Here is a 26,094-nt window from a genome sequence, read left to right as displayed (position 1 = left end):
AACGGAGTATTTGGTGCCACGGAACTAGATTTATTTCATGATTCTATTTAATTATAAGTTTTGTTCTTTTTCTAATTTTTTTGTTAATACGATTAGCAACGATTGTACTTAAACATGACGTCAATGCCGAATATATATTGATTAACATTATTAATACTTGATACATTATAATTATACAGTTGCTTAACAGAAAACTTCATATTTTTTTTATTTATTTACATCTCTAACACACAATTATTAAGTCTTATACATATATCATATAATAAGTTATTTTAGGCACTATGATTAAAAATTTAAAAATATTTTAATACTTTAATACATACTAAAAAGGAAAAAATATACAACAAAAATGTCAACTTTTTTTTCAGGAATTTTTTGCAATTTTAGTTTAATAATTTACGAAATCAACACTTTTATCATTCAAATTATAATTAAAATTTAACATACATCATACATTTATACTCCTAAATTAAGATGAATTTAAAAACTGATATTTAATTTGAAATCAGCGACCTTTAAAACAAAAGGAATAGCAAATGTCAAGATGTTTTTTGTCTTAAATCAGGAGCTACGTTAAGATACGCTATTTAAATGTTGCTGGTTGCTTAATTTTAATAAAATATATTAATATAATACACAAAATGAAGGGATACCTTTGTATCAGGTTTTTGCACCTACTTATTATTAATATTTTATTTACTAATGAATATGCAAAATTAGAGCCCAATATATTGTTTATTAAAATAAATTATTTGTACAAAGGTTATTAAATTTACAACATATGATTTATGCGATCTGAATACTTAAAAAGAGTCTAAAAAAAAATATCATGAAAACTTATACATTAATAAATAATTTAAACATTATCAATTAAAAATGATTTTTAAAAAAAATACTGTGTTACTTTTTTTGTTGTGTGTTGTGAAGACAAAAATATGTTACGGCAAAAATAACTGGGTAAAAACTGAAATATCATTAGAAATAGCTTTAAATTAGATACTGGATTCTCGTATCTTAGTTATGGTGAGGTACAAAATTTGTCATTTTCAGATATCAAAAATAAAATCTTGGAAGAAAATCAAAATCTAGAAAATGTTGTATTAACGAAAAAAACGGATATAATATTTTTGGACCTTTTTTGTAGTAATATGTTTAATTTTATGAAATATACGGACCTTTTTTTTCGCCTCATGTATATTTCACCTGGAAATATTTTTGATATTATTACAATGATTATAAATGAATCTATTACAAAACAATTTTTAGTTACAGTATTAAATTATTATATTGATGATAAACTAACCATTTTTTGGATAATGCATTTATATACTTATTACGTTCAATTGTTTAGTAATGATGTGTATAAATATAAAAACAATATTATAAAAGCTATTGAACTCGTTATCGAAAATTTATATCTTGTAAGTAAGCAAATATGTAAAAAAAATAATAATTATAGTGTGAGTTATTTTGATGAAGAATATTATATACTCCTCACAAAACTAATAAAAACTATGGATCAAAGAAAAGAAATCAACAAAATTGAATTAGAAAATGTAGAAGCACAAGAAAATTCGTTCTCACTCAGAAATATTTACATGTGTGATATAATTGAAGACAAAGAATTATTGAGAACTATTATAACGGATTTTGGTGAACAGAGTGAAGCTATTTTTGAAACTATCTACAATAACTTATATAGAGAATATATAATGGCAAAGAATTATTTTTGGTTTGATTCATGGATACAACAAATAGGAATTTACCAACAAAAAGTCTTAAACATTTTTAAAACTGTTTTAATGCATTTAATGAGAAAAAAATTGATGTATGTTTATTTATTGTTAGAAAATAAACAAAAAGTAGATGCAATTTATGGCCTAAAAAAATTGCAATGTTTAATTGAGAATACCATTATATTATTTGAAGGTCAAGAAGCTCGCGATGTTGAAAAAGTATTTAAATCTTTTGATCAAGGCGATTATCATAATGATTTGATTTTAAATATCGATAATATAATAAATAAAATAAAACCAAATTCTTTTGAATTAATTTCAAATGATTTAATTAATGACCCATCCAGCGAATTGAGTATTAATGATAAAACTAAAATGTTTATCACAGATTATAAGTTAAATGAAGACGATTTAAAATTTATGGAATGTTTATACACAATTACAGATTCTAAAGCAATGAATAACCATTTAGTAAAAATATTTTATTTTACTAAGTTAATAGATAAAACATTCCAAAGTGTTAATATAAAAAGTATTTTATCATATTTAAAATTTACTGAAACTTTAAAAATATTCATTTTTCAAAATAAAAATGACGATGAAAATAATGATGATAATAACGATGAAATAAGGTTATTAGATTTGTAAAAGTAAATTTTTTAGAGTTAAAACAATCTTCAATCATCATAATTTATTTCAAATCAATACTAAAATTATATTGGAGTTTATTTTTAAAGTTGTTTTAATCGTCGTTTTAATAATGTCACTTACTATTGTGGTATCACTTATAGTATTAGAATAGAATATGTCATTTGAATATATATTTCACATAATATAAATATTTTCATCATCAAAACAGAGTTTCCTTCTTAAAATACTATATATCCAGATAATATCTAGACATAATCCAATTATTGTTCAGATTTTAAAACAGTGTCTATACGCATGACTCTTATCATAATTTGAGTTAAAATCTTCAGCTTCCATGATTACGCTATAGACTGCAAGGCTACCTTCCTCTGATCATAATAAGCCATTTTACATGCTAACCCCATTTCTTTTAGTTGTAAAAAAATACACAAAATCTAGGAAACTCTACTCGAGATTCATACTTTCTGTGACATAGTCCCAACAATTTTTTTTGAACTTAAAATTGTTATCAAATTAATAATAATCATTAATTTCAAATATACTTAGAAATGTTGAAGTGAATTTAGTTTTGGTAAATATTTTAATTTATATTTATTTACTTATAAGATAATAATATTATTTTAATATTTTTCATATCATGTTAATAAATATTAATTAATATTTTAAATATAATTTTTTTTGTAAATTATTTCCTTTTAATGACTTACTTAACCTTATTTTTAATGTTTATCCAATATTAAAAATCTATTGTGTGTGTTTCTTATTAAGTAGCTAGTTTTTAGCTTAATGTCTGTGTTCTAATGAACATTGCCTCGTTAGACAAAAGTAAAACTAGATATTATAGTAAAAAAGTCTCGAGTTTAATGTATTTATTTTAACAAACATCATGCCGTCAGACCTGTAATATTATATTATTACATATAATATTAATATATAATAAGATGTTATCATTTGTTCATGTATGTCACATATTATGATTATACAAGATCACCAAAACAGGGTTCTCTTATTTAAGATACAAAATAACCCTTTAATTATACAATAAAATCTCCCTCTTGTAGAAATTATTAAGTAACGCCTACACGCAGGGACCCTCTTTTAATTAACCAATTACAATACAAAGCCTCAGCTTCTAGGATCACGATAGAGATCGCTGGGCTACCCCCTTCACACTATAAAAAGCCATTTTTCCCCATCTAAACCAGTTCTTTTGACGATTTTAAAATACACAAAATCTACGACGCTCTACTCAAGATTTCACTCTCCGGGACTTAGTCGATTTTTTAATTAATTTGGACTTAGAATATTTTTCAATTTAAAAACACTTAGTCGATTTTTTAATTAATTTGGACTTAGAATATTTTTCTTTAAAATTAAATGACACTTAGAAATTTTAAAGTGAATTTTGTTTTGGTGAATCTTTTAATTTAATTTAATTTGTTCAATCATTAATAATATTTTATTTTTCTTGTTATGAAAATAAACATCAAATAATATTTTAAACATTATATTTTTTTTAAATTATTTTATTTTAATAATAAATCCAACCTAAATTTAGATATTCATTTAATAATAAAAACTTATTGTGAGCTTTTCTTATTGGGTAGCTAGTCTCGTTGCTAATGTCTTTGTTTTAACAAACATCGCGCCGGCAGACAAAGCTAAAGGTCACAATCTTCTCAATTTAAATTGAGATTTAAATTTATTTGACTAAGTGTATTGCAACTCTATACTTATTGGGTAGCTAGTCTCGTTGCTAATGTCTTTGTTTTAACAAACATCGCGCCGGCAGACAGAGTAAAGGTTGCAACTAGACATTGTTCTAGAATTAGGTATATTAGGTTAGAATATATTTGTAAGCCTATGCGTATTGGGTAGCTAGTCTCGTTGCTAATGTCTTTGTTTTAATAAACATCGCGCCGGCAGACAACGTAGAGAAACTTACGAATATATTTGCAGTGTTTAATTTTTGTCTTGGTTATTATTGTGCCGCATCCTTTCAAGGTGCTTTATTTTAGCACCGGGACACATTGGGCCACCACAATTCTGCCTTGATAAATTTTTTACATAGATATAGATATTTCTGAATCTTGTTTTGGCCAGGCCAGAGGAAAATTTAAGAAATATTGGTATCGATCTCTCAATAAAATATACTCTCTAAAAAAAAATTATTATTCAACAGACGTAAAAAAAAATCAATAATAAAAAAAAAATAAGATTATATTTATAATAAAATAGAGAGTGTTTAAAATCTTTTACAAGTAAGATCAGTCTTAGACTTTGTGTAATTAAATCATATTATTTAAAGTCTTTAGTCGTTTTTTGTAAGCAATTATATAGACTATATTACATATAGTGTAAATCGTATACGTAGTGCGTTTAATACGGAAATCAACACTGGATTACTTAAAATATTATTGTATCACACAGGACGTAAGGTAAGTACAATTTAACTTATGCTTTCGAACTCCCAACAATCTATTGCGTGATAAACCATTAATAATTAATGAGAGAAACAATTAATGAGAAAATTAATTTAAATAAAATTGAAGACAATTAAATCTAATTAAAATTACAAAAACTTATAATAAATAATTGATTATAACATTTTACCAAGTACCTCCTAATTTCTTTTTATATTTAACCTACGCTTTCTCATTCACATTTTTATACGCTAAATTTTTCTTTTTTCTCTTCTTTCTTTTTATTTTTGGTTTATTACAGACCACGCAATGATACTTATGAAGATATACGTATTTTTATTGTTATTTTTTTGTTTTGGCGATGATTGTGCCTTAGCAATACCACGTTGATAAATTTCTACAGAGATAAATATTTTTGATTTTTTTTTCCAGGCCAGAGGGAGTTTTAATAATATTAGTGTTAATTTCTCAATAGAACATACTTCTCAATAAAATATATCTACTTAATTAAAATCAAAATAAGGTGTTTTTGATTTTAAAACAATATTCATTTTTTTTTTTTACGTTTCAATATTTCTACTTTTTTACGTTTAACGTTAAAAGGGTTCGAAACATAATTCACTTTCATATGCAGTTTTTTAAAAGGAGATTATGATTATTTTTTTCTTACATAGAGTTTTTTAGCTTCTTGAAAGAATGTGGCACAATAATTTATTTATATATTTATTTATTTATAAATTTAACGGGCTTAGCCATTTTAACAATATCATGTTATTTAACAATTTCATAAAATTAATATCAGTATAATATAATTCATAACGATTCAATAGAATATTTGAAATAATATATCGCAACCCTAGATCTAAACTGTTGTAACTCAAAAATGCGATTTTTGAGATAATGTTCATTTTAGGATTTCTGATTCTATTACCTACATGAGAATAAAACCGTAGTAACTATATCTTGTTTGGTTTCTAATAGAAAGCTCTAGAAGACAGTTTACTTGAATGACAGCATGAAAGTTTCATATCAGTTTGGTTATGATTCTTAAGCAGATGTTTTGGGAACTTTGGATTGTTCTCTGGTCATAGCTATTTGCTGGTCCCCAAATTATTATGCCATAAGACCATAGTGGTTGAAGTAATGTTTTGTACAATATAATTTTATTTGACAAAGGTCTTAGTAAATGAAGTCTCAAGTTCAGTTTCTTCCTTTTTTCTTTTAAATGAGGACCCCAGATTAACCTTCGGTCAAAAATTAATTAAATAAATTATCTTCGCTAGCTGACGGCCGCCGCTCTTATAATCTTACTTTCCACACTGTAAATTAAAAAAATATTGTCCCGAAACCTAATCTTCTATATGCAAATGACCACCGTAGTTAAACAAAAAATGTTATTCTAGTGAAAAAATCACCGTTTACCGTGTTATGATTTTCTTTTTTAATTATTTTGTCTATATTTTAGGTCAAACAATATAGTCCTATAGGAGGCAGGGGTAAATATACCAATTAACTCCTCACTTTTACAGAAAAAAATTCAATTATATTAACTCAAAATAATTATAAAATTTGTACTGGGTTTTGTATGATAATTGCGTTACTACGTATTTATTAAATAAAATTATTTAATGTAATATTTCTCTCGGGGTATGAGTACGAGGGTTTCATGAGAAAATGAAAATATAGATAAACAAAGCGATGTGTGAAAATTTATTAATAAAAAAATAATTTGAAATAGAAAGTACTGTGATTATTTATCATACTTTATTACACAAGCTTAGATAACTACTAGTACACGAACTAGTAGTTATTTAAGTTTATATTGACTGTGAGTCATGTCAACAAATACCTCGAGTAGTATAGGAACCACAAGTAGTTGAATATTATTGTTTGATTTTAAAAAATTGGTGATTTATTCCAAAAGAAATGTGATCTCCTAATTCCTTAGTTATATCCTGATTACAAGTTTTATAATATATAAGTGTAATATATATTTATATTTATAATGTATAAATGGAAATGGTTTTATTTAAAAAAAAAGTATGTCAAATGAAAGAAGCTTATAATTACTTATCATAATAAAATTATAATGATCTATACATTTTTCAAAAATGTATAGAGATATAAAGTTAAAAATCTAAAATATAATATCGAGAATTTTATCAAAAAAAGCATATGGGAGCCATTTTTACCATAAAGACAAAATAAAGTGCGAATTTTTTTTTTCCATAATAAAGTATATTACATTATCTTTAATTCAAGATATATATAAAAGTGTCAATATTTCCGGAACACTTTCAAAAGATAAATTGAAAAAGTTATCATTTGGATTCCATCCTGTGGGCAGTTAAAGGGTCAGATTTATAAATAAAATATACGAAATCATAGGTAAATATTTCACGTATCTATTCTAAAAAAATATATATTAATTTGGTCATTTTTAAAAAAGTTATGGCAGTTTTAAATTTAAAAAATGTCGAAAATTAGCGGTTTTTAAATTTGTAATTTTTTTGGAGATTTCCTCCATACACAAGGGAAAATTTTTCAATTTTTGAGGGTAATGTCTTCGACTAGATACAATATGTAAACTTTTGACGTATCGTTGAAAGAAATGGGTTCAGTGAGAGCTGAGAATATGTGGTACCAGACTCAAAAAAAAAACACATTATAGTAAAATAAATACCTTCTCATCTTCGAATCGATGCTAAAATTATATAATCTAAACTTATCGTAGATAACCGTTCCTACGATCATTCGTGTTAAATCTCGTTTTCGAAAACACAAGTTTTGACGGAACTGATGTAGCTGAAATACATAAATATAAATATAAAAAAAATCAGCTAAAAATATTAACTGGATCAAAAGTTATTTGAGTTGTCAATGAGTGCTGGGCCACCTGTATATACTAATAATTATTTATCGGTACGTTTTGTACACGCTTAACCGTATATTAGATACGCGACAATACAAATCTAGAAATATGTGTCTGAGCTGTTTCAAAATTCCAAAAGATTTTTTTTTTGATCCTAAGTTGTCATTTCTAAATATTGACATATAATCTAAGCCAAAGTTACACTTGGACTTAATGTAGTTTTGACCTTTTCCACTTTACTATTGAAATGCTTCCATAATGAATTAATATTTGATGTAAATACTGTCGTATATTCAGTTATATTTCGTTTTTTTCAGTATTGTAAATAATCATCGCTGTCAATTTTTATCTTACCCATTTTTAGCATTTTTATTACTATAAAACTAGAATTCCAACTTGTCGGCACATCTTATTTAACTATTAATGGAGGTTAGTTCATCGGGGATCGAAAATTTTTTAAATTTCCAGTCACATAACTGCTATGCTTGAAATGCTTTACTAATAGTAGGGCATTTCTTCAATAATTGTAGGCTTCTTTTGTCCTAATTTTTTTTAAAATTTGACTTATATCAGTTTTGCTATTTTTCGCCTCATTAACGTTGAAGTTTAATGTGTGTGCCACTTATGTGTGATAGATTTTAAGTAGGTATTCATCAATTGAATTTTTAATATTTGATCCATTGTCAGATAACACAGTTATTATTTTTTTGCTCTATCCCACTCATTAAAAATATTTCTAAGTGTAGTGGCTATATTTTGACCAGTATGACTGTCAAAGTGGTTGTAATTTTTTACTATACTGTAAAAAACCAACGTTATCTATCAACTTAAGTGGCTGGTAATCAGCAAGAATAATTTTAGTTAAAGATTTATTAATAGCTTTAATTTCAGAATCAGTTATTGCCTTCATTTTTTTCGAGCCAAAAAGTTTTAGTTGATGAGGCCATTTGGATGATGGTTCAGAAAATTGCGTCGAAGTTAAATGTTGAAATGATAAAATAGAAAAAAATTTCAGAAATAGAAGGACTAGATGTATTTTCGGCGGTTTGTATTAATTGGTTATTTGGATCATTGTCATTACTAGTGATGGGATTAAGTTTGGTTGGTTCTATAAGTTTTAAATGCTCTATTATAAATTTAAGAAGTTAAAAACAAATAATTCCATATATCTATACACCTAATTTAAAATTTCTGTTAACCCTTATTGAAAGGTTATAAATAATAGTACTTTTAAGTACTTACCTTCTAAGTTATTTGTGTTTCCGTAATATTTAAAATCTTTTTTACATAGTTGTGTCAACAGTTTTATAATTAGTATTTTTTTTCAAATAGTAATATATGATGATGGTATGGTTTAAGTTGGCTTCGTGAACGTCACAAAAGTCAAAACTCAGCAGCCCACAAAACCATAGGATCCGGAAAAAAATCACAGCAACGTGAACGGCAACAAACGACATTTTCTATACAATCACGGTCGGCTTAACAAAAGTAAAATATTAAATAAAATTTACTAATATACAAAAAAAATGAGAGGTACTTTTTTGTTATGTTACAAGTAATGTACAATTACAGGCCGTTGTATAGGAAAATAACAAAAATTAGTTAATTAAAAACTATTATTCAATGCAAAATACAATTGTTATTGTTTTCGTCACCTTACAAACAATAACAATTTTATGATGTCACCGAGACTTTTATAAAATATTTTACATATATTTAAGTTTACCAAAACTTTTTTTTTTAAAAATTACCATACGATATTTGATATAAAATTTTTATTTGATGTTTTAAAAATATTTTAAATTAAAAAATGTTACCCTTATTGTACTTCTAAATTAAGAAGAATTTAAAAACTGATATTTAATTTGAAATGAGTGACCTCTAAAACAAAAGGAAAGGAAAATGTCAAAATTTTATTTGTCTTAAATCAGGAGATATAAGATAAGACACGCTATTTAAATTTTGCTGGTTGCTTAATTATAATAAAATATATTAATATAATGCACAATATTGTGATGGTGTCACGTTACCATTATTGTGAGAATTATTTTAATAAAATACAGACAGCACATCCGCTGCCTGAGACTGATGAATTAACAAATAATATTTATTGCCAATATGGCAATAGTTCTAATTATTATAAAAACCCAAAAGACCTGACCATCGTGGTCAGTCGACTCCAGTGCCTTGTGTCATTCATCAGCCTCAGTACTCGGTTGTCGCTGTCCGGCTTACTGCTTAAAGTAAAGTCTTTGTTTATTCCTTTTATCTATCTACTCTCTTCCACAACATTTCATAGTACTTGTGTCTTGCACTTCGTCTGCACCTCATACCTAGGTGTTACCCTTATTCTCTTTCTATAACAACAGTCTTTCGACACCCACAGCTAACCCGGAGTGTCAGCCGAGCACGGTGACTGCTGTACGACAACATGCACGTGAATACCTAGACAGCAGGCACCACATCATCATCTTCATCTTCGCATCACAGTTTACTTTTAAATCTGTTTTCATTACTTTTATTGTGTTACGACAATATGAAGAGATATCTTTTTGTCACTTTTTTGTAACTACTTAATATTAATATTTTATTTACTAATGAACATGCAAAATTAGAGCCCAGTATATTGTTTATTAAAATAAATTATTTGTATAATACTTTATTAAATTTATAACATATGATTTATGCAATCTGATTTTAATATTGAAAATGACACTTAAATAAACACAATTGTAATACATATAAAGAGTCTAAAAAAAAAAATATCATGAAACTTATAAATTACTAAACAATTTAAACATTACCAATTAAAAATGATTTTTAAAAAAAATACTGTGTTACTTTTTTTGTTGTGTGTTGTGGAGACAAAATTATGTTACGGAAAAAATAACTGGGAGAAAATTGAAATATCATTAGAAACAGCTTTAAAATTAGACACTGGATTCTCGTATCTTAGTTATGATGAGATATGGAATTTGTCATTTACAGATATCAAAAATAAAATCTTGGAAGAAAATCAAAATCTTAAAAATGTTGTATTAACGAAAAAAACGGATATAATATTTTTGGACCTTTTTTGTAGTAATATGTTTACTTTTATGAAATATACTGAACTTTTTTTTCGCCTCATTCATGATCCACCAGGAAATACTTATGATATAAATACAATGATTATAAATGATTCGATTACAAAACAATTTTTAGTTACAATGATAAATTATTATATTGACGATAAACTAACTATATTTTGGATAATGCATTTGTATACTTATTATGTTCAATTGTTTAGTAATGATGTATATCGATATAAAAACAATATTAAAAAAGCTATCGAAATCGTTCTCGATAAATTATATCTTGTAAGTAAAAAAATATGTAGAAAATATAATAATTATTATGTTGATTATTTTGATGAAGAACATTATATACTCCTCACAAAACTAATAAAAACTATGTATCAAAGAAAAGAAATCAACAAAATTGAATTAGAAAATGTGGAAGGACAAGAAAATTCGTTTTCACTCAGAAATATTTACATGTGTGATATAATTGAAGACAAAGAATTATTGAGAACTATTATAACGGATTTTGGTGAACAGAGTGAAGCTATTTTTGAAACTATCTACAATAACTTATATAGAGAATATATAATGGCAAAGAATTATTTTTGGTTTGATAAATGGATACAACAAATAGGAATTTACCAACAAAAAGTCTTAAACGTTTTTAAAACTGTTTTAATGCATTTAATGAGAAAAAAATTTATGTATGTTTCTTTATTGTTAAAAAATAAACAAAAAGTAGATGCAATATATGGCTTAAAAAAATTGCAATGTTTAATTGAGAATACCATTATATTATTTGATGGTCAACAAGCATGTGATGTTGAAAAAGTATTCAAATCTTTTGATTTAAGCGATTACCATAATGATTTGATTATAAATATCGAAAATATAATAAAAATAATAAAGCCCAACTCTTTTGAAATAACTTCAAATAATTTAAATAGTGAACCAGGCTACGAATTGAGCATTAATATTAAAACTAAAATGTATATCACATATTATAAGTTAAATGAAGATGATTTCAAATATATTGAATATTTATACACAATATCAGATTCTAAAGCAATGAATAATCATTTAATAAAAATATTTTTTTTTACGAAGTTATTCGATAAAACATTCCAAAGTGTTAATATAAAAAGTATTTTATCATATTTAAAATTTACTGAAACTTTCAAAAATTTCACTAACTATAATGAAAATAACGGTGAAAATAACGATGAAATAAGGTTATTAGATTTGTAAAAAAACATTTTTTTTAAAGAGTTAAAACAATCTTTAGTCAGTTTTTTCAATCATCATAATTTATTTCAAATCAATACCAAAATTATTTTAAATTAAATTGGAGTTTATTTTTAAAGGTGTTTTAATCGTCGTTTTAATAATGTCACTTACTATTGTGATATCACTTATAATATTAGCATAGAATATGTTATTTGAATATGTATTTCACATATTATAAATATTTTTATCATCAAAACATCATAACTGAAAACATGATATCTGGACATGAAATCTTCAGCTATAGATTGCAAGGACACTCTCCTCTGATCATAATAAGCCATTTTACATGCTAAAACCAGTTCTTTTTTGGCATCAAAATACAATTTTTTTTGAATTTAAAATTTTTTTCAAATTAATAATAATCTTTAATTTATAATATACTTAGAAATGTTAAAGTGAATTTAGTTTTGGTAAATATTTTAATTTATATTTATTTACTTATAAGATAATAATATTATATTTTTCATATCATGGAAATAAATATTAATTAATATTTTAAATATCATTTTTTTTGTAAATTATTTCCTTTTAATGATTTACTTAACATTATTTTTAATGTTTATCCAATATTAAAAATCTATTGTGTGTTTCTTATTTAGTAGCTATTTTCGATCTTAATGTCTGTGTTCTAACGAACATCGCAATGTTAAAGAAAAGTAAAATTAGATATTATTGTAAAAATAGATATATTAGGTTAAGTATATTTGTAAGCTTATGCGTACTAGGTAGCTAGTCTCGAGTTTAATGTCTTTAACAAACTTGCAAAACGTTGGGTAAATATTAAAGCTTTCGAATAGTCGACCTTCAAAATGTCAACATCAGCTATTTCATTGCACTCTGCAAACATTTATGTATATATATATAAAATTATGAGTTAAGACGAATGTGCTATTAACACATTTTCTTTGATATAGTATGTTATAAAATTCACTCATTCATTATTGTTAAGGTAAATTTACCTTTGGTTGTTAATTTTTGAATATTTTTATAAGTTGAAATTTATTTAATTTATTGTTTGGTCATCTGGAGTTAATGATTATGATAATTATTTGAGACTGTTTTTATCATGTAATTAGAGTGATCATTAATATGATATAATTATCTTATATTAAGATTAATAAAAAAAAAAAAAAGACTATAATAATAAAACTAATTTCACTAGAAATCTAAAATCTAAAACTATTAAAATATTATTACTTACCTGATTTTAAATATAAAAAACACGTATAGACCTAAATTTTTAAAAATCAACGCTCGCGCTACTTAACTATACACCGATAAATGTTTAACTCCATCATCTGATTTATTTCTGTTTTCCACGTCATTATTTTTACTATCATAATCTTTGTTTAATTTTTTATGATTGGCAGACTGCGTATGTGCGACTTTTCTGCTTTGATTGGTGTTGTAGTAATATTTTAATGTTTTACTTCATCATTTGACTTAGATGAGGATTCCATGTTATCATGTTTACCATTATAGTTATTACAAGATTTTTCAATAGTCTGTCTTTCAGTTATATGTGTCTTACATGTAGTTTTTAAGTTATCATTCCACTTTTTAATTATTTTTTTGTCTGAAACTCCATTATTCAACATCCAAATAATTACGTAGTCCAGCCTATCCAAAATTTTAATGTTTTATTAAATAATGTAAATTTTTTTTTTTCTTGAGCATTTTAAACAAGAGTTGTTTTAACGAAATTTCCTAATACACTGTATTCCCAACAGGCTGTTGGTTCACAGTTCATAATTGAGTCTAATATTCTTTTATACACAACATTTTTTTTATGTCTATGGTGCATGTTTAATTTAACATTATTTAAAGGACAGTCTTGTAAGAGAAACAATTATCAGTGGTTTTTAATTAATTGTTTGTGTCTCCCAATTTCGTATATTTGATATTTCGTGTGTGAATTGAATCATGAACATATTTTTCACCTTGTTGAAAAAATTTCATCATTATATTAAAAGCAGTATTATTATTTATAATATTTAAATCTGTGTCATAGTTTGTTTGACTATACAAGATAACCTCAATAGAGTTTCTTTATTTAAAATACTAAATAACCAGCTAATTATGAGATAAAATCTACTTATTGTATTGCAATTTTATATTCATTGGGTAGCTAGTCTCTGAGCTTAATGTCTTTGTTTCAAAAAACAAGAAGCCGGTGGACAGAGTAAAGAAACTTACGAATATGTTTCATTTTTGTCTTGGTGATTATTGTATTACATCCTTACAAGGCGTTAGCGGCAAGACATATTAAACCACCACAAATAATTAATTTAAATATCAAAAATGAATTTTGTATAGTCAAAGAATAATATAATATATTTAATAATAAATTCTATTAAAAAAATAATAATAATAGAATTAATTTGTTTAATACCTACTATTTTTCAAATCTATAAAGAAGCTCTTCAACTGTTAAAATGTTATCGAATTTTGTAAAATGATATTTGGTACTGTATAATGTTTAATGTATTATAGAAAATTAATTTTGCGCTATATCTATTCACAATAACGACCACATAAAATCATCAATCTTAAACGAACTCTTACGATTTCAAAGAAAACCCAGTTACATGGTCATCTCTAAAAATGATATTTTTAAAAGTATAAAATGTCGATGTTTTTAAGAATAATTGTATTTGCTATTGTTACGTAGCTATTTAGATGTTGAGCCTAAATGACCTTCAACAGGATTCTAAGGGACCAACGGGAGATAACTGGCTAGGCTTATCTACCTTAGATACTGAGGTTTCCTATTTAATTTATATTCTCTTAGAGGAACTACCAAAGATCGCACTAATATATATATATATATATATATATATAACACTCTTGGTTAACAACGATATAAATATTAATTAAGTAAAGATATATTAAATAAATAGTACAACTTGCTGGGCACCTAGAGATGATATGATCCAACAGGGAGCTAACGGCGACACACACACACTATTTACGTGGTAGGTAAGCCAAGTTAAATATAAGACAAAGAGTAATGGTCGCGATGATGGTAACAAGTCAACTGATGATCGGGACATTCGTATTATGGCACTATGACCGTGAATCCCGAAAGTGCTTATGTGTGTAGTCAGCCCTCCTGTTAGTATTGTTGTATGCCACTGTGTCAATTAAATATATATATATATATATATGTCCAATAAACGGTACAGTGATGTTATAGGAGACAGAGATTTGGGCACATGCAAATGTGATCGTATCAGCTGCTCCCCCTACACTTAGGGTCAGACCTTAATAACAAAACAAAATAATGATACGCAGTTAGAATAGTGTAAAAAAAAAAAATTGGGAGGAACATTAGTGTCGTAGTAAGAACCTCTGGATCTACGACGTTCACACTCTTGAGTTCACAAGATTTTGATCGTCGATGGAGCTTCTTTCGCGTGGACTCTCAATAGTCGGCTACCAAGCGTTTCCTATAGCAGTGCATGCACTATAAAAATGTATTTTTATAAAATGATTTTTAATTTAATATTTGACAATTAAAAATAGTTAAGTTATCCTAATGTATGTAGCTAAAACGTTGCAAAAAAATTGCATACATTTACAATAGGTGCCTTAATTTAAGTTAAACAAGCATGCTAGAAGAATTAATGTATATACATTGGTAAAATATAAAAAACACACAGTGACCATTTCATAAAATTCAGTGTTCAGTAATTTACAATGAAAAACATACATTTAGGGCATCTTGAAATTGTCTGTATTGCGCCTATTGAGGGATGTTTCAAATTATTTATGATTTACCTTAATCTAAAAGTAGCCGTAAAAACGGCTGTTTAAAGTGTCCTTGCTATATTGCTGCAATAATTCAAGTTTACCATTAATGAATAGATTGGTGATAAAATGTGCATGTCGAATGGACCATTTAAAAAGAATGCCTAACAGTATTAACTGATTCGCTCTATTAGTAACAATTGCAATTTATAAGTAATGTTTATTCAACGAAGTCACAAAATGTCATACAAAGGAATTTAATGTTAGAATTATAGGAATAGAATCCCTTATTTAAATTTGTTATGTTCTTATAATGAGTAGGTATAGCTAGGGCTGTGGCGACTATTGACTGTAAAGCTTTATTCATTTTGTATTTGGAACCTATTGGGAATGAACATGCGTGCTGTGTTATATTGAAAATTTTATTTGGTAAATACCACTACAAAATACTTTTTTAATATAATTAATAATAATCAGTGTTTTATTTACCACAAATATTGTTTCAAACTCAATTTTATAATATTCGATACTAGTTATTTTTCAAATAAGTAAGGTAAAATGTAAATTTTCTTAAACCTTCGTATCGTGCATTTTATATCACTTTTAAGTATCGAATATAAATAATGTCAAAATATATAATAAATAAAGGGAAGTCAGGCTAAGCCGATAGAAATAATAATAGCCATGTTATAACATTGTTTAGAGTAAAATTATGCCACTATAAAAATATGTCGATTTAGCCGAGCGGAATAATATTAATAAGCTATAAGTTTCAAAAATAATAATATATATATATATATATATGCCACAAAATCGGACTTTGCCGAATATAATAACAATATAATAAATCAACAGACAATGCTGTAATGTGGCTAAGGCCCCAAAGTAATAATATAATAATAATAATATAACAATACTATATATTTAAATAGTAATATTGAAAATAACAAAAATTAGTAAATTAGAAAATGTTATTCAATGCCAAATACAATTATTATTGTTTTCGTCACCGTAAGAACGATAACGATTTTATAATGTTGTCAAGACTTTTATAAATTGTTTTTCATATATTTGAGTATTACCAAACATTTTTTTTGAAAACCATCATACGATATTTGATATATAATTTTTATTTAATGTTTTCAAAATATTTTAAATTAGATATATGAATAATAAATATTTTCAAATCATTTTTTTAAAAAATTTCTCATAAGAGTTGAAAAAAAATCTTTTAAAAACGTTTTTATTATATTTGCTTTAAAACTTTTCAAATAAATATTTTAAATATTTTCAAAGTCATGTGAAAAAACCCAGCATAGGGCGGTCGCGGCACAGTGGTGACGTGGCATAGTTGGATCAAGTATAATGATATCTGACAGTGATTAAAATCACTATCAAAAATAAACGCTTCGATGCAAATCTTTAGATAGTGTTTAATTTTAAAAAAATTGGTGTTTTATTCCAAAAGCTACTTGATCTGCTGGTTCCTTATTAATATCTCGATTAAGATAAAGTATGTCGAATGAAAAAGGGTTTATTAAAAAATATTATTTCTCATAAAAAAATTGTGTGGATCCATAAACTTTTCAATAAGTTATAGCATTATAAAGTTAAATATAATATAAATAATAAAATCGAAAATTTTCACACAAAAATAGCATTCGGTAGCCGTTTTCACCATGAAGACAAGTCCAGAGGTCAAATTTTTTTTTTTCAAATTAAAGTACATTACATTAGCTTTAATTTAAGATATATATAAAAGTGTCAGACCTTCCGGAACATTTTCAAAAGTTAAGTTGAAAAAGTTAATTTTTTGTGAAAAAGTTGTCATTTTAAATCCCCCCTGTGAGCAGAAAAAAGGTCACATTTACAAAAAAAATATACCAAATGATAGGTAAAGACATCAAGCATCTATAAAAAAAAACATTATATTCATATGTTCATTTTTGAAAAAGTTACGGCAGTTTTTAGTAAAAAAAATTGAAAAAATTTCGAAAATTAGCGATTTTTAAATTTGTAATTTTTTTGGAGGTTTCCCCCATTTACGGGGAACGAGGGAAATTTTTTCAATTTTGAAGGGTAATGTCTTCGACTAGATACGATTTGTGATCTTTTGACGTATCGTTGAAAGAAATCCGTTCGGTGAGAGCTGAGAAAAAGTGGTAACAGACACAAAAAAAAACACACATCTTAGTAAAGCAATACCTTCTCAGCTTCGCATCGAAGCTAAAATATATGTTTTATATACATATTAAGTAATATAATATAATGTAATATTTTCTAAATAACTTTTCAAAAATATTGTAAAAATCTAAATATTTTCCAAATGCTGTATGTAGTTTGGGCAGAATAAACCTTTTCGAGCTATGTATAAAAATGATTGTAACTCAATAAGTACTTATCTTAAAGTTGTAAACAAACTATCAATATTTTTTGTAATATAAGGGCTAAAAAATGGCTATTTTGAAATTTTGTAAAATATAAAAAAATTATTTTAATTTTTACTTATAGGAGAAAATAATAAAAAATGTGTTTTAAATATAGCCTAAAACTTTAAAAATTATTAAAATATAGAGTAGTACAAATATTCAGTAGATAAAATTTTTTTAGATTTATCAAAGCGTCATGGATGTTTATTATACAGGTTATAATAAACATACCAAATTGTTTCTATTAGTGTCCTTAACATGGGACGACCTTTTTGGCCAACGGGATATTTGGTAGACAGGGAGCTAGTTTTGTTTCATGATAATTAATTCTATTATTTAATTATTAGTTTTGTTCTTTTTCTACCTTTTGTTGTTAATACGATTAACAACGATAGTACTTGTTGCTTTACTTCACAGAAAACTTCATATTTTAGCTTCGATGCAAAGCTGAGAAGGTATTGGTTTTGCTATGATGTGTTTTTTTTTATGTCTGTTATCACTTTTTCTCAGCTCTCACCGAACGGATTTCTTTCAACAATACGTCAAAAGATCACAAATCGTATCTAGTCGAAGACATTACCCTCAAAAAATGAAAAAATTTCCCTCGTTCCTCGTAAATGGGGGAAATCCCCCAAAAAATTACAAATTTAAAAATCCTTAATTTTCGACATTTTTTCAATTTTTTTTACTTAAAACTGCCATAACATTGTTAAAAATAACCAAATAAATATAATTTTTTTTTATAGATGCATGATGTCTTTACCTATTATTTGGAATATTTTTTTTATAAATTTGACCCTTTAATTTTTTTATCTTAACTTTTGAAAGTGTTCTGGAAAGTCTGTTTTTTTATATATATATATCTTAAGTTAAAGCTAATGTAATGTAATTTTTCATGGGAAAAAAAATGTTGGTCTTTATTTTGTCTTCACGGTGAAATTAGTTACCAAATACTATTATTATGTGAAAATTCTCGATTTTATATTTAACATTTTTAATTTTATAATGCTACAACTAATTGAAAAGTTATGGATCAACAAAATTTTTTTATGAAAAATAATATTTATATATCTTTTTTATTCGACATATTTTTTTTTTTAATTATTATAAGATAATATATAAATATAAGATTCCAAAGGAAGGAATATGACTGTTGGGAAATGTCTAGTTATTAAAATAGCAACATCCTATCAATACTCTTTAACTACAGTCATTATTTTAAATTGTTAATAACTTTTGAATTAGTAGTTCAAAAGTTATTATTGTTAATCAATAATTATTTGTGTTGCCATTAGAAAAATAAAAGTTGTCATTCTTATAAGATATAAGGTACAAACATATTATATGATTGATAAATTCAGTTAAAAATTGAACTGAAAGAAACCAATAAAAAAATTATCAATATTATTCTGATTTTGGTTTTGGTTTATAAGAAATGAAACACCTGTAAATATATATATATATATATATATATACATGAAGAAATAAACCAAATTATGTATCATAGATCTTCAAATTATTAAAAAAAAGTAGTTTAGAAGATCAACAGTTTTACTTAAAAGAAATGTGATTATGATTTTAGCATCGTTTCGAAGCTGAGAAGGTATTAATTTTACCATAATGTGTTTATTTATTTCTTTATTTATTTTTTTTGTGTCTGTCACTACTTTTTCTCAGCTCTCACTGGACCGATTTCTTTTAACAATACGTCAAAAGATCACAAATTGTATCTAGTTAAAGACATTACCCTTAAAAATTTAAAAATATTCCCTCGTTCCCCGCAAATGGGGGAAATATCCAAAAAAATTACAAATTTAAAAATCGGTAATGTTTGTCATTTTTTTCACTTTTTTTTCTTAAAACTTCCATAACTTTTTCAAAAATCAACAAATCAACAAACATTTTTTTTTTAATAAGACCTTAGATATTTACCTTTCATTTGCTATCATTTTATTGAAAATCTATCACTTAACCTGCTCATTGGGGGGGATTTAAAGTAGCAATTTTTTTACAAAAATTAACTTTTTCAACTTAATTTTTGAAAATGTTTCGGAAATACTGCGTCCTTCAAACATGTATCAAATTAAAGCTTATTTTATGTACTATAAAATGAAAATAAAAAAATTTGTCCCGACACTTTTTCTTCTACATTTAAACGGCTGCCGTAGTTAAAAAAACACTATTTTTGTGTTAAAATTTTCGATTTTTGATTTTAAATTTTCAACTTAAAAATGCTATAACTTTTTGAAAAATGTATATATCAGCACAAATTTTTTTTTCTAAATACATTATAAGTACATTTTTTATTTGACATACTTTTTATTAAAATTGGACAATTTCCCCTTATATAGGGGCGTTCAAAAGAGCGACACATCCTCTTTGGTACGTAAACAGTACACTTGTCTCGCCCATCTAATACTCGGCATCCGTACAATTAGTATCTGCTCGCCTTGTAGGCTTTACTGATTTTGTTCAGTTAGTTTCCAGTCAATAGTTTTGCTATAGTCTCAACTTTTCTCCAACCGACATCAGATAAGTTATTGATTTATTAATTTATTATTATTTTGTATTTGTTTTATATTATAATATTAAGATTGTTTTCGTATGTAAGTTACCCCCCTCCTTTCCCTTTACTTTTAAGAATTTCATTTGCAGAACTGTAATATATAATTCATAATTTATACAATCATAAGCAGGTGTACCTATTTATTACCCCCTCTTATTTCCGCATTTTGATTTCAACAAAATAAACAACACCACCGCACAGTAATAGGCCATTCCCCTTTATTATTAAGGGACTGCTTGTTACAGCCACCGTGCACTTATGATTCAGATCCCGAGACACTTTCATTTATTCATTTATTTATTCATTCATAAAACGGGACGAGCCCAATATTTTACAATTTAACAAAGATATTTTAAAAGCTTATGATATAATAATTAATTAAACTAAAACAACTGACAAATTGCAATATAACAAAATTACAAAATATATGTACATAATATTTGATACAAAGATGAATTTTAATTTAACATGAAAAAAATAAAAAATAAAAATAAAATAATTAGAAATTACAATAAAATAAAATGGAATTGAATATACATTATTAAATAAGGGGACTGAAACTTGGGCTAAGGTAAAACAAAGGAAGGGTCGGTATTAGCGATTTTCATCAAGCGGATTATCGGGGAGTTTAGAAAGTAATTTGAGGAGGAAAATGGAATTTGGAAGGGGATATTGGAACGCGTCAAGCGAGGAGGAACTTTAAGATTTATAAGGGATAGTAAATCAGGAGAATCAATATTGTTTGAAAGGAGATCTAGTAAGAATTTGCGATTTAAGACATGCCTACGATCGGCGAGACTGGAAAGGTTAAGGGAATGGAGTATAGGAGCATAGGAGTGAGGAGGATATTGGATATTGAGCTTAAAAGCAGCAAAGCGCAGGAACTTCCGTTGTACACGTTCCAACATTTCGCTGGCACCAGAAGTAGGTGGGTCCCATAAGACACATCCATATTCAAGAATAGGGCGAACTAGTGCACAATACAAGGCTTTTAGGGGGGAGATCAAGTGAAATTCTTGGGCTATGCGGAAAATAAAACCCAGCATTTTTAGTGCCTTACAACATATTTCTTGAATGTGTTTTATAGGACACAGTGTACGAGTAAGGGTAAAACCCAAGTCACGTATAGAGTCACCAGCAGAATTTAGGGGAATACCATGTATAGAATAAGGAAAAACAAGAGGATTACTTTGGCGCGAAAAAGTCATTGAGGAGCATTTTTGGATGTTGAGGGAAAGGCCAAGGGACTCGCCCCAAAAGACTAAACGTTGAAGGTCTGATTGGAGGATAATACAATCGGACATTGAATTTATACGATAATAAAGCTTCATATCATCAGCAAAAATAAGGAGTTTAGCATGGTGAAGAACAGAAGTAGAAGAGTTCACAAACAAGGCAAAGAGGAGAGGAGAGAGAACAGCACCTTGGGGGACACCTGAGGAAGGATAAAAAAGTTCAGAAAAAACACCGTGGACAGACACAAACTGGGGTCGATCCAGTAAATAGGAACGAAACCAGGAGAGTAGAGGTTCACCAATACCTTGTTGATCTAAAACATTTATTAGTAGGGAATGATTAACACGATCAAACGCCTTAGCGAAATCAGTGTAGATCACATCAACTTGGCTATGAAGGCGGAAGGATTCAAAAATATACGAGGTAAAGGTGAGGTTGCATGTTAGAGTAGAGCGGTTTGGACGGAAGCCATGTTGTTCAGGTATAAGTATATGATTCAAGGAAGGTCGAATAGTATTTAGGACAACAGTTTCGAATAATTTGGAGATATGAGGAAGAATGGTAATAGGACGATAGTTAAGAACATGAGTTGGATCGCCAGATTTGAGAATAGGAGTTATAGAGCCAAGTTTTAAAGAAGAAGGAAACATCCCAGAACTCAGGGATTTATTGAAGATAAGAGAGAGGGGCCAGGTAATTACGTCCCGTAATCTAAATAAATAATCGCCCTGAATGCCGTCAGGTCCGAGAGATTTGATGTTATGGAGAATGGTAAATGATTTGTGTAACTCAATTACGGACATATGGACGATTGAAGGAAGAGAAAACTGTAAGTGAGAAGGATTAGTGGAGGGAGTGATCGAAACTGGTGTATAAACAGAAGAAAAGTATCTGGAGAAGAGATTTGCCGTTTCTATAGGGCGTGTGCTATTGGAGCCGTCATAGACTAAATTACAAGGAATATTTTTGGAAGAATGATGCTTACGCACAAACTTCCAAAATGCTCGAGGATTTAGTTTTAGATTAGATTCAGAGTGAGCAAGATACTCGCGGTGACATTTCTTTGAGAGGAATTTGTATAATTTGTATTTAGGTTGATAACGTGATGTGCGGCTGAGGGAAACACGGTACCGTGTAATACTTATGAACTGTACTCAACAATTAATACTTAACAGAGCATCAAATGATAAAATGTCCATTTAAAACTTGGGAATTGGCCGAATATTTTATTTTGCCTAAAGCTTCATAGCATTCTTGAACAGTGCAAACATGTAATAATTTAGAAAAACTAAGATATATGCCACTATCGGTTTTCAAACATATCGTAAGAATGTGGGAAACAAGTCTATGGCTGTATTTGATCATTGTAATGACTAATTTAAAAGTATATTTAAACACTCAAGTTTACCCCTATAAAGATTTCAGGGCAGACCGTGTCAGTTGACTTTACCCTTTTTTTTATGACTCTTATATTATATTTTAAATATCATATTATGATAGAAACCAATCAAAATTCAAAGAGTTCATGCCTGTTACTTTTATTGACATGAGTCATCAGGACGACAACTTAAAAGTATCTTCAATCGATTTACGTGTAGAATTCGAGTTTAGTGAATCAGTTCCAGACAAAAATAGTGCATATGGTTTAATAATTCCTGATCAAATTATAACATATAACCTGTTATCAGATGATAATAGAAAATTGTAAATAATATTTTTATTATAAAATCATGTAATAAAATTTCATTAACATTTTTAATTATTTATATGACTATTGTATAATCGTTTTTAATATAATAATAAATAAATCATTTTTTTTCTTAACACAATTGTTTTATTATTATTATTATTCAAGTAAAATTTAAAATATATTTCATAAAAAGAAATTAGTATGCAACATAAAAAATAGATTCATACTTACAATTTTTTTTTTTTATTAGTACTAAAATTTTATAGATTTAAATATATAAACGTGTTTGAGTATACTTTAACTGAAATTTAAAAGGAGAACACTACTTGCGTGTCGTGAGTAGATATATATATAAATATATAATAAAGGAATGTCGAAAAATGTCTTATTAAATGTGTTATATTGTTATTATTTCTATGCGAACATTTTATTTAAAACATAAAATAATCTTAAACTAATGTCAGTAGAACTTAACTAAAGCTATATATATACAGATGTACTTAATATATTCATACACAAATTACAAATAAAATATACCACAAATGTGACCTGTATGTCAACGGGTGACAGAGACCTATGGATTGCGGCTAGATTGTGAACTACAATTGACAATGCAGGATTCGTTCATAGGCGTGTAATGAAATTAACCTCGTCATAAGAATGGTCGCGTATTTGGATTGCACTTTGACAATAAAGACCTCATGTGTGAAATTGTGAGCGTATAAACCTTTTGCAATTAATCAAAAAAACACAAAAGAAAAAAAGGAACAATAATATACCTCAGTATCAACAATACTTGAGCGAGCGTTTGATTGCTAAATGTATAATGACTCGTTTTATCGAGTCGCGTGGAACTCATCCAGTTATTTTTACCAGCGGTCAGTCACATATTGACGAGGTGGTCATAACAAAGACACCTTATGACTTTGTATGCAACAATATGTATAAATAAATCATTAATTATCTAAAGCTCCATTTGATCTGTGAAACAGGCGACAACTTGTGTTTGGGTGATGGAGAGCGTGGAGTTATTTGAAAATGATTTTTAACATTTTCATAAGAAACTGGAGAACTTTTATAATCATACATACAAGGTCCATCATTTTCATCATAATTCTATAAAAGCAATATAATTTATAAATAATAAATATTTCATACAATACTGATTAATTTTTTTTCTTACCTTATTTACTTTATTGTTTTTTTTATAAACTTTATTCGCTAGATAATTAGTAGCATGCATTTTAATTTGAAGAGTAATATCTGGTTCATTGTTATTAGAATTTGTATAATTAGAAAATGTTTTTTGTTTACGAATAAATTTTTTTCACGTACTCTTCATTTGTTACGTCCATTTTTTGTTTTAGTAAATAATTTATCATATGCTCCATTTGTGATTAAATTCTACCCTCTTCTATAGCGGAACAAACAACCAAAAACATGTAAATGGAGTAGGCTTCATCGTAAAAGATTTAATGATAAATTTGGTTATAAAGTTTGAACCAATCTGTGATAGAATCTGTTATTTACAAATCTAAGGAAAACATTTGGATTTGTTGTTTATCAACTGCTATGCCCCAACAAAGTCGGCTGATAATATCACAAAGGACGAATTTTACGACTCATTAGAAAGAACATTCGACAACCTTCCCAGAAATTGTATACTTATTATGGTCGGACACCTAAATGCCAAGTTGGACGTGAATTAGTCATTCAACGCATGGCGGGGAAGGAAAAATTACACTTAGAGAGCAAAAATAATGGGATTAGACTAATTAGCTTCGCTGCATCAAGAGACCTATTAATTAGCAGTACCCAGTTCCAAAGAAAAGAAATACATGAACATACTTGGACTCCTCCAGATAGAAGCTTTAAAAGTCAATTCGTCCATATCTTAATTAATAGAAAACATAGGAACTGTATAAGATAAGTTAGAAGCTTTCGGGGAACTAATGGGGACTCGGACGATTATCTTGTGACAGCATCTTTTAAAGTAAAACTATTAAGAGTATGAAAAAAAGGATAAAGGGCAAGCCAATATTGGATACAGAAAAATTCAAAGACACTGAAACTAAAAGAAATATCCAATTACAGAGTAATAACCTAAGAAATACTAGGAAATGACCCTAGTAGCTTAAGCAAAAATGTCGAAAATGAATGGAAAAAAATTAAAGAAACTGTTAACAAAGCCACTGAAGTTTTTGAAGAAAACACTCGGAAACCAAAGAACTCATGGTTAAATGACCTATGCAAGGATGCAATCAAAAAAAGAGGTGAAGCCAGAAGGAAAATTATACAGAATCCAACGCCAGAAAATCTAGAAGAATTTATAACACTATGGAACCGAACTAATAAAATTATTAGAGGATCTCTTAAATATACATTAAGACGA

At 27.0% G+C, this 26,094-nt stretch overlaps 1 protein-coding gene across 1 annotated transcript in view; it reads left to right on the top strand.

Annotated features, from left to right (window-relative positions):
• The first annotated feature begins 879 nt into the window (after positions 1 to 879).
• LOC126900182 (uncharacterized) overlaps positions 880 to 26,094 on the top strand; it is a 46,618-nt gene continuing 21,403 nt past the window's right edge. The window contains exon 1 of the mRNA XM_050675689.1: positions 880 to 1,133. The gene's annotated coding sequence lies outside the window, so the exon portion shown is untranslated. The remainder of the gene's footprint in view (positions 1,134 to 26,094) is intronic.

Source organism: Daktulosphaira vitifoliae, unplaced genomic scaffold (genome assembly GCF_025091365.1).
Source record: "Daktulosphaira vitifoliae isolate Bord-2020 unplaced genomic scaffold, ASM2509136v1 Scaffold_1, whole genome shotgun sequence".
NCBI classification, from domain to species: domain Eukaryota; kingdom Metazoa; phylum Arthropoda; class Insecta; order Hemiptera; family Phylloxeridae; genus Daktulosphaira; species Daktulosphaira vitifoliae.
Note: the sequence above shows the minus strand (reverse complement) of the source record. Positions and strands in the feature narration are given on the sequence as shown.